The following is a 14,569-nucleotide window of genomic DNA, read 5'->3' on the forward strand; positions in this document are numbered from 1 at the left end:
CTGGCTTTAATTGATGGAATCATTTGAAGCTCGTGATCTCAAAGATTTACTCCGTTTTGAGTGGTAGTTCAAGGGAGTTACCAGCTGAGCTGTGAAATGCTTGCTTTTAAGGGACAGTTATATACAAAAAAAAATTACCTATAGTCTGGGTATTACTAAAATTCAAATTTTGAAAGCACCATTTTATCTTACACCTTTATGCGCATTTTGTTGCAGTCTATCTTATACTGTTTGTAATGAAACTTTAAATAATGACTTGCATATTCACAGTGCTTTCTGTCACAGGATAGGACCTTGTAGCACTAAAAATACACACATCATTATTCTCCACTACACCAACCAAGATTTAGTTCTGTGGCTCTCTGGTTACACCAAGACCTCTGCAAGGCATTCACTAATAGAGGTGTCATAATATACTATAGTGCATTTGCCACATTTATGAAGCACACTATTTTATATGTAGCTACCTGATATTGAAAGACCCCAAAAACGTACAGAATATTTAGTTTTTTTTTGCAAAACCTTTGACCCCACTCCGCGCTCACTGACCCGCCCCCATTGCATGCAGCATCACAGTTTCCATACTTTGTTTTACTGCACTTTGACCGCTGTTTAGCATCCCAGCAAAAATATTACCACCACCTCTCTACTACCTAATCAAAGACACTGCCTAACCAAAAATGGCACCTCTCTCTTGGTCATCTAGCAACTTTTGCAATTTACTGTGTGCAGCCTCTCTGAGATACTGCAGGCTATGATGCCAGTAAAACAAGCATTTAAAATACTACTCACTCACCTCAGGAATCCCACCTCTCTCCGTGCCACCTCAAGAGAGGCACCAACTTCCTCTCTGTGCCACTTGGCATAATTTCCGATCTTATTCTTAATTTGGCTAAAAGGTCCATTAGGAGAATATTCCCACCACTGTGTATTGCAGAGTCAAAAAAACCTTGAAACCACTTTTCATTGCATCAATAAACTTTTTCTGCAGTCGATATTATTGCAGCTTGCTTTTTTTTAACCTCAATATTCTGGGAGATATTCCACAATACACAAGTGTCACCAAGTGTACCTCCTCAATATCTGTTGACTCAACAAAGAAGCCAGATGGTCTAATATGTCACCCCTTTCTCTGCAACCTTTAAGAGTCCATCTCTCCCTTTTCCCTTTTCTGTGGGCCAAACTTGTAAATCTGGCAAATCCAAACATTTTATTAAAATGCCTTCAGTTACTTTACTAGGGTAGATGGGTCGCTGAGTGACTTATTGGGTTTGATCCAAGAACACTTCCCAGCGAGGTGTGAAACGGTGGAAATTATCCAATTATTTGGGCATAATAATTTATATTACTCTACTTTATAAGGTCGAGTTTTCGAGACCTCTTGTATCTTCTTTGTGGGTTTACAGCCAACTCACTGCTTGTCATTTGTTTGTTTCAGTGTCCTTTAAAAATTCTTGTTTAAGATATTAGGGTTAGCTTCAGAATAACTAGCAGCCCTCGTGGGGCATCTATTCAAGAAAGGGTGCATTATGTTGTAACATGTGTTCCCTGCCTCCACCTCTATCACACAAAGCTCTAGGCCCACGATGGAAGGGAAGAGGCATGCCAGCACATTACTTTTTTCTTTCACAGTGTCTTTTAGGACAGGTTCAGCTTCTGCTGTCCACATTGCTATAGAATGCCTTGACTTTCCAAGGAGTGTTAAATAGCAGTGAGATGTAAGCATCTGCATTTAAAAGCCTATTTCTGCCCTGTACCTCACTGGGTCGTTTAATCCTTGACAGCCTAAAGTTTATTTTATTTTTCACAATTCTGCCATGTGGTACAATGACAGACAGGGCCGGCTTTAGCACTGGTGGCGCAAAGTGTGACAGTGTTTTTTGACGCCTCCCAATTACCACCTCCGCAACGGATTCCATCCCTACCACCCTTTAACAGTCTCCATAACCTCTCTCTCAGATGCATTTAATTAATTTTATAGCATCACTTATAAAAGTGAAGGGTGTCAGAGCACTTTACATAACACACAGATTTATTTATTTATTTACTTATATAGCACTTGAATCAACCCCCGAAGTGGTATCTCTGCGCTTAGGACGGACCACGAGGATGTATTGCAGCAACAGCAGAATCAGGTGCGGAGAAGGGTGGTCTTAAGCAGGTTCCTAAATTGTAGGTGATCAATGCATTGTCTCAAAAGTATGGGAAGCTCGTTCCAATATCGAGGGCCAAGATGGGAAAGGGCTCTTCCTCCTAATCTAGCCTTTCTTACTCGAGGCACCACAAGAAGATGTTTGGCACCCGAGCGAAGAGATCTGGAAGGCACATACGGCGTGAATTTCTCAGAGAGGTAAGAGGGGCCTAAATTAAGCAGTGACTTGTGGATAATGCAGCAGATTTGAAATCTTACCCGTTGGCGGATAGGGAGCCAATGCAGTTGCATAAGAAGAGGGCGAGAAGGAGTCCTAGGAGGAGCATTGAGGACCAATCGCACCGCCGTGTTCTGGACTACCTGCAGTCTGCTGAGCGGGGCATCATCGGCGGAGATCAGCAGGCCGTTACAGTAGTCCAGACGGCTTAATACAAGTGCCTGAATTAAAGTTTTCCGGGTTGAGTCAGGGAGCAAAGGGAAGACTCGACGGAGCAGGCCTATTGTGTGGAAACAGGAACCTGCAGTCTGAGCAGCATGCTCCTTCAAAGTGAGGGTTTGATCCAAACGGATACCCACGTTTTTAACCGTCAGCTTGGGGGCAGGATGAGGGCCCAGATCAACTGGCCACCATTCTGGCGTCCATAAGGAAGGGGCTTCTCCGAAGAGCATAATCTCTGTTTTTCCCACATTGCACTGGAGGAAATTACTCTTCATCCAGTGGGAGATAGCTCTCATACCATTAGAGAAGGCCAACTGCACAGAAGAAGTAAATTTGTCGAATGGAAAGAGCAACAAGGTGTCGTCGGCACAGGATATGGGGGTAAACCCATGCGCCCTCAGAAGATTGGCCAAGGGAGCGATATAGATATTAAACAGTGTAGGGCTCAAACATGAACCCTGAGGAACTCCCTTGGACAGTTCTGTTGGAGCCGAACGATACGGGCCTAAGTTGACAAGCTGGGAGCGAGCTGACAGAAAGCTCGTCATCCACTGTAAGGCCGATTACATTACACAGAGACAATCAATCATAGAGGTGTAAATCAGTGTATAGTAAATGTTACATTAGACAGAGGACAACAAGGGATGGATTCACATGTCATCCAAACAGGTAGGCAGTATATTTGAAGAATACTTGGTCTGGAGAAGCACAAACTCTGAATTTAAAATGTAACACAATAGATTGGGGCTCTCTATAATAACAAGAACTGATTTGTACCCAAATTAACCCTTTTTGCAACATTAGAATAATGAAAGTCTATGGAAAAAATCCATACGCTCTAATCTATAGCTTGAAGTCTGCACACAGTTCTTTGATGCCAGTTAATAGCTCACTGTAAACTGCAACTAACAAAAGGAAGTCTCTGACACAATCAGTAACCCACTGACCTGTTGACATTACATTCATTTTGTGATCTGCATGGTACATGTTCTTTGCAGCAGGCATATTAACCGTCTGCGCTAACTTACCATGAATCAAAACTTGCATGAGTCAAAATTTCTACTAGATAAAACTCAGATCACGCCAGGAAGACCATTAATCACGGAGTTTTCTTGACATTTTAATTGTTGACTGAAAATTGCTGGAGGCCAGGAACGCGGCAGCAGGTGCTTTTAAGCAAACAGGTGCCCCCATGTAAAGTCAGCGCAATGGTGCCGGTCACACCGCCCTAGAGCCAGCTCTGATGACAGATGACACCATCAGCTACCACTAGCTTTTCAGCAAAAATGATGTTGTATTTTGGGGCTAGTAGTTTTGCTTTTAACACTTTCATTACAAGTTCAAAACCCCAGAATGCAAAGTGATGTTTGCCAAAATGCCCGAACTGGCCTAATCCATTATGCATGACATGGAGCAGCTTGTCAGCTTCATCCCTATTATAAAAGTCCATGAAAGTCTTGCAGTCCAATTTAAAAGCTGCTTTTTCACATGTGAAACCAAACGTACTCCCTGCTTACAATTTTGTGAAGGTTCGCTCTTTCATTCACATCATGCATTAAAGCAAGCTTTGCCAACATGAATCATCATGTTTTTTTGTCTAGTGGGAAGCTTTTATACTGAGATTCTTAACACAACATGGACCGCAGCAGGGCAACCTTCCCTAAAACAAAGGTTACGTTAAGAACAGTGCTTAATTTGTGCCGGAGCTTTCCAGTGCTCAGCACCGGCACTTATTTTACCGGGCCGGGTATGTACGATTTTTCTCCTCCGGCAGATCGAGGGCCCGGTAATTATTAAAATAATTTCTTGCGCTGCTCTCCTCTCCTTCTGAGGCTGCTGCCTGCTGTGTCTCATAGGAAGTCCCACCCTTGTCCAGGCATACTTGAAGAGCGTCGTCATCACGTTAGTGATGTCAAGTCGATCCCGCCTGCCTTTCAGAATGTTGTTTAATTTTCGTTGAAAAATGGCTGAGGGCGGGATTTTGGCTGAGCTGGGCACGTCAGGCTGGAAGTGTGCAGGACTGCCAAAGTGCCAATAAACGTTTAAAATATACAACGTCCTGTCCAGCATGAGTGAAATACTGAATAAATATGAGCGCCGGCGCCCGCAATCAATACAAGTATCATTTTGGTATATTAAATGTACTTGCTTCAGAAGAGCAACAAGAGCTGCACGCTCAAAAAATAAATAACTTTAAAGCAGTGGTCGAAGTGAGTGGGAACGGCAGGGCACGGCGTGCCCCTACTTCTTTAATTCTATAGATTCCGTTCCCCTACTTTTTTATTTTGAACATGCGTCCCGGGACGTAGGAAATATCCAAGGCCTGCTGAGAAGGCTTGGCATTTGTGGCTGTTCGGGACGGGCGGGGAGCAGAGAAGGAAAAGGTCTCCGTCTCTTGCTTCCTACCCAGACAAGACCGGGAAGGTGTCCGCTTCTACTCAGCCGCTGACAGCTGCCCCCCCCTCTCTTTCTTACTCTTATTCCCTCTCTGTCTGTCTAACTCCTACTCACTTACCGAAAACCGTGACTCAAGAAATGGTTCTCACCCTCTCTTTCTTCCTGTCGTTCATTTGTTCCCCTGTGAAATGGATGCAAAAAAGAAAACCACTTTTGCTGGAAATGCCGTTTTGACATTTTTCTATTCCAAAGTGCAGCCACGGAAATAAAAGGTTCAAAATATGAAAAATCAATAACTAAATAAAGCAAGACGGAGTGTTCTTAAAGTGGCCAGATCGGTTTTATTCAAACCCCAAAAACATTAGCGTCACTTTACTGAGTTTGCCAGTGAAGCGCTGTTTTCCCCGGTGGGGAAGTGCGCTAAACCTGGAGGTACTGCAATACCTGGTTGATGGGTGGATTGGAAAACAAAATGTGTACGGCGGCTTTGTGTTCACGAATGTGGTCTTTTTAAACCATACTGCTTACGTTTTGTAAGCATATAAGCAGTGGACATTGAAATGGGTCCTTTCTGGGCCCTGTAGTTTTCAGGCAGAAGCACTCACTGATTTCTGAATAGTGAGTGTAGAAGCGTTAAGTTCACCATGTTGTTTCTGCTTACATTTCACATGCTTTATTTAATCTTTCATTTCCTATGAGTGTTTGCTTTTTCCAGGATGTTGTTACTTTTTCCTCTAGGCAGCATATTGCTCTTGCCTAGTGCTTAATTTGAATTGAGTCGCATCCAGTTGTTTATAGCAGGTCAAATTGGATTGTAGTTGAAGGCAGTGTGAATTTCTCTCAGTGGGGCAGTATGGTGTTCAGTGAGGGAGCAGATGTAGCACTGGGGGCAGAGCTGCCGAATTTAGAACTGGGGAACCAGGTTCAGCCTTCATGAGCAGTCCCCCAGGCCACTCTCCTGAGGGAGCACATTTCCAAGCTAGACCTTAGAAGGCCCCGCAAAACCGGAAAAGCCCCGGTGTCTTAGCACCAGCATGTGGACCCTAGCAGTGGCAAGTGTGGGTTCACCTTGAAGGCTTGCCCACCACAATCCATACTGAAGTTCACCTCCGGTCTTGCTGCAGGCCTACGAAGTAGCAGACCCTAGAGCAACAGTGAGGTCACAGGACCCCTGACAAGAGCTGGCACTAGGGTGGTGCGACCGGTGTGACCGCAACGGGTGCTGACTTTGAGTGGGGGCGTTGTAAATTATGGTTTTAAAAGCACTTGCTGCCTCCTTCCCGGCCTACAGCAATTTTCGGCAATAATAAAAATGTCATGATAACTCCGGTGAGTATTCGTCTTACTAGAGCGAGATCAGAGTTTTGTCTAGTGGAAGTTTTGACTCATGGAAAGATAGCGCTGAGGGTTAATGTGCCTGCTGCTAAGAACATGTACCATGCCCATCACAAAGTGCACATATTGTAAATAGGTCAGTGGGTTACTGCTTTTGTCAGTAAGATCCTTTTGCTACTTGCAGTGTATAAGTTAAAATCCTAACAAAGAACAGTGAGCTATTAACTTTCATCTTAGAGCTGCATACAAACTGCAAGGTATAAACTAGAGCTTTATGTTTTTTTCCCTAAGCCTTTGATTATCCTAATGTTGCAAAAAGTGTTCATTTGGATAGAAATCAATAATGATTATTAAAGTGAACCCCCAATCATGGTATTAAGTTTTAAATTCTGAGTTTGTGTTTCTCCAGATCAATCATTATTAAACTATACTGCCTACTAATATGGTTGTCATGTGACTCCTACACCTTGTAGTCCTTTGTCTTATGTAACATTTCCCATACAGTGATTAACACACGTAAAATTGATTGTCTCTGTGTATATTGCTGACAACAGAAAATCCATGGCTCAGAAACAAATGGCTTGTGCTTCCACTTTTAAGCATATTTGTGACATTCTGTGATTAGAAACATATCCCACTTTGTGAATTTATTTTAATGTCAATAACTCATATTAATCGTTAAATAATCATGTGTACCCATTGGTTGAATTACATAACATAATAAGCTGTAACTGGTCAGTGAAATGCCAAACAAATACTAAAGATTGGGATGTTTTGCCAATCCTGGCCACACCTCTAACTCCGCCCACTGATCCAATCCTCAGGTTATTCCCGCCCTCTGATTCTCCGCCCAAAGTTCTCCTACTTTCTTTTCCCCACTTCGACCACTGCTTTAAAGTATTTAGGCACGTTCTTTTACTCATGTGTCTCCTGTGCTGAGGGCTCGGCCTGCCCTTCAGATTTATTGCCTTGTAAAATCGGACGATGGTTGCCAGAGGGTAGGCTGTGCTTGAGTCTCATAGTGCACTTGCAGCTCTGCACTCCGTCTAGGTCAGTTTGTGTTTTTGTGAAGTAACATGTTAAAGCAGATTGCATTCTGCTCGCACTAAGCCTGCCAAAATCTTTGTCTACACAAAATGATAATTCTGTCTGGCATGGTTTTGTAACTGTGTAGTGACAAACTGAAGAGTTCGGAGGAGGTAGTACTTTTTTAAGTTGAAAAAAATTAGAATTTTCACGTAAATAATCTGCAGGATTTCCCATTTGCTTTTTTTAACTTTAGCATCTTTGGAAATTTTCGGCTCCACTTGTGTAGGTAGAGTGTGCAGGTTATTGCTTGACTTGTTCGGAATAAATGATATGACCCTTGGAATTTAAAAGACATCATAAGTAGATAATCTTAAATTTGAGATAAGGGGGAAACATCAATGCAAAACCTGCAGAGAAACAATGTGATTAGGAAACTTTAAATTACTATCAAGAAACCGCTATAAGATATAGCGGAACTCTAACAAAGAGATTTTTCTATGTAAAGATTTAGAAAACCAAGCAAGACTGAAACCATTTTTAGAAAAGTCACTTGTACTGACAGCATACGTATCGCTACTGGAATATTGTAACAAGCACTGTTCCTGGTCAGAGACTGATGCTGGACTCTGCCCAGTCACTTGGGTACTAAATCCTCCCAAAAATTGTGGCTGCAAAACGTTGGATTACAGAATAATTTTTCAACATCCTTATTTACAGAAGCTGAATTTTAGGATTTTTCACACCCTAATCCTACGAATGATCTGGAAAAATCCGCCTTATGGGTGGATTTTCCTCTGTTGCTTTGCATTGGAGTGGAAATAAGAGTGTTTTCACAATAAGGCAACTTGACTGTCATGGGGTAAATAATGGAATGGGGTAGATAACGGAAAAGCCAAAATGTTTTCCATTATCTGCTATAATTTCTAATTTATGTACTTACTGATATAAAAAGAGTGCTGACATAGTTTTCAAATTGGGTTTGTGAAAGACTGAATCCCCTTCCTATTTTGAGAATGTATAGAAGAAGCCTTTAATCTACATAGGAGATTATTTTGCATAAGAACAAAAAGGAGAAACAAGTGATTTTTGCAAAAGAAACTGACTTCTGCCAGACTTTCGCTTGTTATTGCCTTACAGTTACTCTTGTTATGCATAATGAGTAAACTTGCCAGAAAGGTTTATCTGCAATTTTGTAACTCAAAAAATATGGAATTGTAGGTAAATCGTCTGTGCAAAGCTAGAATTCATATATTTCTGCATTTGTCTGAATTTATTGGCAGTGGAAGCCGAGGTTTGCATAGACAGATAAGCATTGTGGATATTAGGAGTTCTGCAAATGCAATGTATTATTAAAAAGGTGCACTACTCCATAAAGTTATGTAGATCTTCCCTCCATATTTTTTCCCGTTCATAGGAAACAGCACTTTTGTTGCTCATAGTAATGAATGGGGTTTGAGCTGGATACCATTGGTATCAGCATTTCTTGGATGCAGGAATATCACAATGTCCCGCACTGGGATCCAGAGAGTGACCTTAGAAATTGAGGGACTTACTGCAGGAATCAGTAACCACAACCAATTGCCAGGCTAATTCCATATTTTCAGCTGCTTCCCAATTGAAAATTTCACCAGATTTAAACCGGTGAGATACCAGAGTAGAAGACATTGGGAATTCAGTACTTGCTGCATTACTTGTCATTCCCTATTCGAGTGCTATATTTGTTACCAGCAGAAATGGATATCACCTAACCGCCAGAACGAGCGCCTTTGAGTTTTGAAAATTTTAAAAGAGCAATTTGGCAGGTATTAAAGAGATGTGGTGAAATAGTGAGGCAATATACAAACATGAATATAGTTCTTTATCACTATATATTCTGAGTACAAAAGGGTAACTATCCTTCCGTGTTAACCAGAAGACCAGATCTCACACCGAAAGGATCAATGGATAACTGTGCCAATGATTCCCCCATGCTTGCAGGCCATACAGTTCTGGCCCTTTTCTTTGCTTATGATCCATTTCTGCTAGCTAAAATCTTGGCTGGTTTACTAACACTTGTTGGCAGATTTGAATCTGCTTTGTACGTTATATGGTCTTAAAATTAATGCATCCAAAACCAAGCATATAACTTATTTCAGGGGGTCGAGGGGTACCGTAAGCTTAGGAAGGGGCGTTTTGGAAAGGATCAAGGAATTGACTATTTAGGGATTCATCTGACTGATTCCGGATCATGGGCCCCACAGATTTCTGAAAGCTCACTTTTTTTAACCCATAGAGCTGGGGCTATTCTTAGATTTGCTAAAAAGGCTCCCTGGTATCGGAGTCTTCCAGCAGTGGAGATAGAGAAGGGCCAACCAAGGGGGTGCTGTATTATATGGCACAGACTATGGTCCACTGCCACGCAGGTCAACTGGGAACTAGTGAGAATAACTTCATAAGAGCTCTACCAGTAATGAGAGATGCACCCCCTTAGTTCCCTTTATATTGGACCTTGAACTTAAGCCTATACCTGTGTTTGCCACCCTAACGCCGGTACTTTATTGAGTTCGCTTATCGGCCATTAAGGAATTGCGACCCTTTCGAGAGGGCTTTGTTGATATTCTCAGTATAAACAACTCCAAGAAGATCAAGTGGTTGGCCTATGTCAAAAAGTAATTGTATGACCTGGGCCTAGGTCATTTTTGGAAAGAGCCCTCCTCTGTCACGCCTACTGTGGTTACTGTTGTCAAATAAAAATACTGGTAGAGAGTTGTTGCTCCGAATGAATTGCCTAGTTCCATCAGCAGCTGCACAAGGCTTTTTCTATTGCATAAGACTGTGTCCATGGCAGAGAAATTCCTAAATTGTATCCGACTGGTGTGTACACACTCACATTCTTTGCTGTTTAGGTCCAGGACTTTGCTGATTGTTGTTTTTACATTAACATGGGATCCTGCGCAGTCAGGTTGTACCTTGTGTCTGTCATGCATGTTTTTCTATAAGACCGAGGAACAGTTGCTATTCTTTTGCCCAAAATATTCTAGAGCTAAGTAGATTGTGCCCTTGTGTCATCTTCCGGGAATGACAAATCACACAAATGCTTTCAGAATTTGTAAAAGGGATTCCACAAGTGTGAACGTGCCTCCCCATATGTTACACTATGTTATGTAAATGTAAATGTGTTTGTACTTATATAGCGCACAGCTACCCCATTTCGGGGTTTCCCGGCGCTGTACTCATACCGCTAGGGAACCCTTCCTGGTTGTTCCCTGTGAAATGTCCACTCCTGGGCATCCCCAGGGTGAAGCCAGGCATCCCAGCGCTGTTGGGGCCGTTGTGGAGACTAAGCAAGCTATTGCCCAGAGTTGCAGCGTGGGACCCATGATTAGAATAGGCACCGAGGCGAGAAATCAGGTTCAAGGAATTATGAGCCCAAGACCCGCCGAGGCGGGAATTGAACCCTGGTCCCGGGCCAGACCTCTGCATCAGGGTCTGCCGCTCTAACCATTGAGCCACACTTATGACAAATTGATTTATGTATCACACTAATCACCCAAGAGGGTATCAAAGCACTTGGGCAGCTGTGTAGGCTTGAGGTCCTGGCGGTGCTTATGTTAAGAGCCAGTTCTTCAGCTTCTTGCGGAACTCAATATGTGAGGAGGTGGCTATCATGTATTGAGGATTGTGGATGTGGGTGGAACCAAAAAAAGAAGTGGGTGGAGCCTCTGGAAGAAGTGGGTGGAGCCAGGAAAGTGGGTGTGGCCTCCCCCAAAAGATTTGAGCACATGCACCTAATATTTACAAATTAAGCACTGGTTAAGAATAGGTGGCAGTAGCAGGAGGAACATCACATGATTCTCTCACACATACAGGACAGGTACAACACAATTAGTTAATACATAAAATAGGGAGTGAGAGGAACTAAACGGACTGTTGGAGTTTCTCTGAGAAAACATAAACATACAAGAAGTACAACATTCTTGGAAGAAAAAGGCAAGCTTCTTATGAATTTACTATACATGTATCAACTCAAATCTGATGATGAACGCTCACCTACCTAGTGTGGTAAAGGTCAGCAAAAGCTTCCACAGGTAGCAGTGGGAAGCACTGGTCATACAATCTCCTGGTAATGATTGCCGTAGCTTTGTTGTGCTTATGTCCCTTATGTCAACATTTATATTCTCCCTTTGTTAACTCATCATATCTATATTACAATTGTGTCGGTGAGCAAAAATGCCGCTTTACAGCTGCACCACTACTGCAAGATCAAAAATAGAAGGATCAAGTGCATTCAATATATATTTTATTTTTTCATAAGATGGGGCAACAGCAGTGAAATCACTCTTTCTTCATACAACATGTACACATTAGGCAGAAACAGTACAAGCTTCCCTCTTTTAGAGGACAGTTAAAGGTAGGGCAGCAGCAGTTCAAGCTTCTCTTATCACAGGACACGTCCACATCAGGCAGCACCAGGCAAGCTTTGCTTCCTCACAGAACAGGTATATTGCGGTAGTAGCAAAGCAAGTTTTCCTTCTTCATAAAAGGCAGCAAGTGCAGTCTTCCATCCTCTGCAGAACAGTTCCAGCAAGGCAGACAAGTACAAGCTTTGAGATCTCTGGAAAGGGTGCTTAGGCCACTAAGAGGAATGTATCTGTAAATGAGTGAGTTACTATATGAGTTCTGACACCAGGTGATATTCAACACCTGCACTCTGAAAGTACTGCATCAGTCACTCAGAGATCTGCAGTTAAATGTTCTGGTTAGTACTAGGGTTCAAATAAAGATTTAAATTATTTTATTTCAGTGCAACTTAATTTAGGACTGGGGCATGAATTAATGTCCTAAAAAGTATGTTAATTTACTAAAAGGTTCTTTTTTTATTTAATTAAATGGATTAATAAAATAGGTGTGTACTTTAGTTGGCTATTAATTTACTAGAATTATTATTAAGTTAAAATATTGTAATTAAATTGAGGATTTCAAATCAATATTAATGTTTGTATAAGGTAACTCAATATTTCGAATAATTTAATAAATGTGTCAAAGGCTGGATGCTGGGAAGGTCTGTTGAGTCACTTTCTTCCTTGCCAAAGGAAAGGGCAAGTTCCCAAGTAGTCACAGTGCCACCCTTCCCAAAATAGTACATGTGACAAATGTTAAATGACTTCTTAAGATGGTCCCATTTTAGATCATGGACGTAAATAAAGATTGTTGCTGGAGAAATCAGCAAGGTAATAAAGTCCTAAGATCAAAAAATAGTAACAAGAGAAAATTAATGTGACGAGAAATAAGGTATCAAATACAAAGCAATGCATCTTGTACTTGGACCCCTATTCACATACGGTATTAAAAGTAACTGACACCAAAGGAAAGAAGTCTATTTCTCCTAGGATTGAGAGCCTCTGTTAACATTATGTCGGCAACCAACCCTCTCAGAACGGGCTGGTTATAGTTGCATGATTTGAATTGAAGATGATTTGATGTACTTATAAAGTGCAAAGAATGTCCATAGGCGTCTTGGCACTAGCGCCTCCGAGATACTGTATTAAGGGAGCAATAGTTATGTAAAGTTCATTTCTTGTTATGTAATGAAAAGTGCCACTTGTAAGTGACAGTCCCTCTCCGCACAGTTTACTCAACCGTTGTGATAACTGTTTAGTTTGTAGCTCTAGTACAGAGCACCTTTGGGTGGTTAGGGGCACAATGATTGCGTGGCTAATGCGGTGATGAAGACACCAGCACTAAAATGCATTAGACTAACCCGTGAAGCGTGGTACTTGGCAGGGCTGTCTGATGTACATTCTTAACACCCGTACTCAATCTCCTATTTTGCTTTATAATGAGATATTTTGCCTTCTAATTTCTGTAGTGAAATGTTTTACATGTATCTAACAGGGCCTTGTTATGTTATTAAAATGTATCTACCACACGTACACCAAACTATATCTTCATGCTAGACTTGTGTGACAGGTATAAACCAGAAAAGAAGGCGGCAAACTAAGTTAGACATGGAAAGCTTCATGAAAAAACTAAGAGACTGATTTAGAGTTTGGTGGAGGGCACTCACTCCAACACAATAACAACAAGTACCCTCTCTGCCAAGCTGAAGGTCTGCCCACCTCATTTAGAGTCCGGCCGACCTTCATAATGTCGAAGGAAGAGACTTTTCCATCCCCGCCGTCGATATAAACCTCCGACGACCCGATAGAGTAAGGGCCAGTGGTGGTTCAGCCATGTATCTGATGTCCCGATTTAGATTGGGCGAACCCATGGCCCGCTTTCACTAATGTCAATATCAGATAAAAACCTGGTGGTAAGAGCCAGTGAAAATTTCCAAATGCCTCAGTCGAGATGGGAGTTTTCTTCCATGGTGAGGGGGACATTGTTTTTTCCCAAATAAAATCCCACTTTGGGTTTTTCTGTGGGAAAATAAAAATAAAACATTGTAAGTTTGCTGTGAAGCTCCATAAAGCTGATGGAGTCGTCCGCCAAACTCACAATGCATTGATAGGAACAGCTGTGGCAGTGGTTTCTGCCAGTGCTAGTAATGTCTGCTGGGTCTGTGGACAGCTCAAAATCTGGCAGGTGGGAACTCAGTAAGGGCCACAAAGCACTTTACTCTGTTGCCCTGATGGAGTAAAACCTCGCCCGTCAAAGTCAAAATCATGCCTTAAGTTTTGAGTGTGAGTTTGAAAGACATCCAGCTGGATCCAGCACAAAGTTCACTAAGAATAAAGTTTCAGGCCATGGCCACAAGTAGGGAAACTACAGCACCTGCTTCTGGCTTCAGGAACAACTATCAGGTTGCCAGAAGAATATCGAAGAGTGTGAGTGGGGTGTACCTAACAATCTATTGAGAAAAAAAGGGAGGACAATCCCCTGGAGTGCCTTAAAAGTGATACAGAGTGACGTAAACTGAATCCTCTGGAAGGAAACCGGTGATGTTTTTGAAGTACTGGCCCAGCATGCACAAATCTGGGGTGTTCAAGATCACTTGTACTGCCACATTTTGAACCACTTGAAATCTGTATAGTAAGGTGGATTGCAGGCCCAGTAATTCAAATTGAGTTTATATAGTGCTTACTACCCCTGACGAGGCGTTGAAGCACTTTACGCTGGGCAGCATGCTGCTCCGGAGCCAAGGTTAGTGATTAAACTGATGTCATTGGTTATTGTTTGTTATAGGGATTAGTCTGGCACTCAAGCAAACCAGTCCATGCATTCAGTCTAGTTTATTT

General features: G+C 42.1%; 1 protein-coding gene across 1 annotated transcript in view; it reads right to left on the minus strand.

Moving 5' to 3' along the window:
* The window catches only part of COLEC12 (collectin subfamily member 12), a 517,500-nt gene that overhangs the window by 56,746 nt on the left and 446,185 nt on the right, over positions 1-14,569 (minus strand). The gene's annotated exons all lie outside the window — the stretch shown is intronic.

This window comes from Triturus cristatus, chromosome 5_1 (genome assembly GCF_964204655.1).
Source record: "Triturus cristatus chromosome 5_1, aTriCri1.1, whole genome shotgun sequence".
NCBI lineage: Eukaryota > Metazoa > Chordata > Amphibia > Caudata > Salamandridae > Triturus > Triturus cristatus.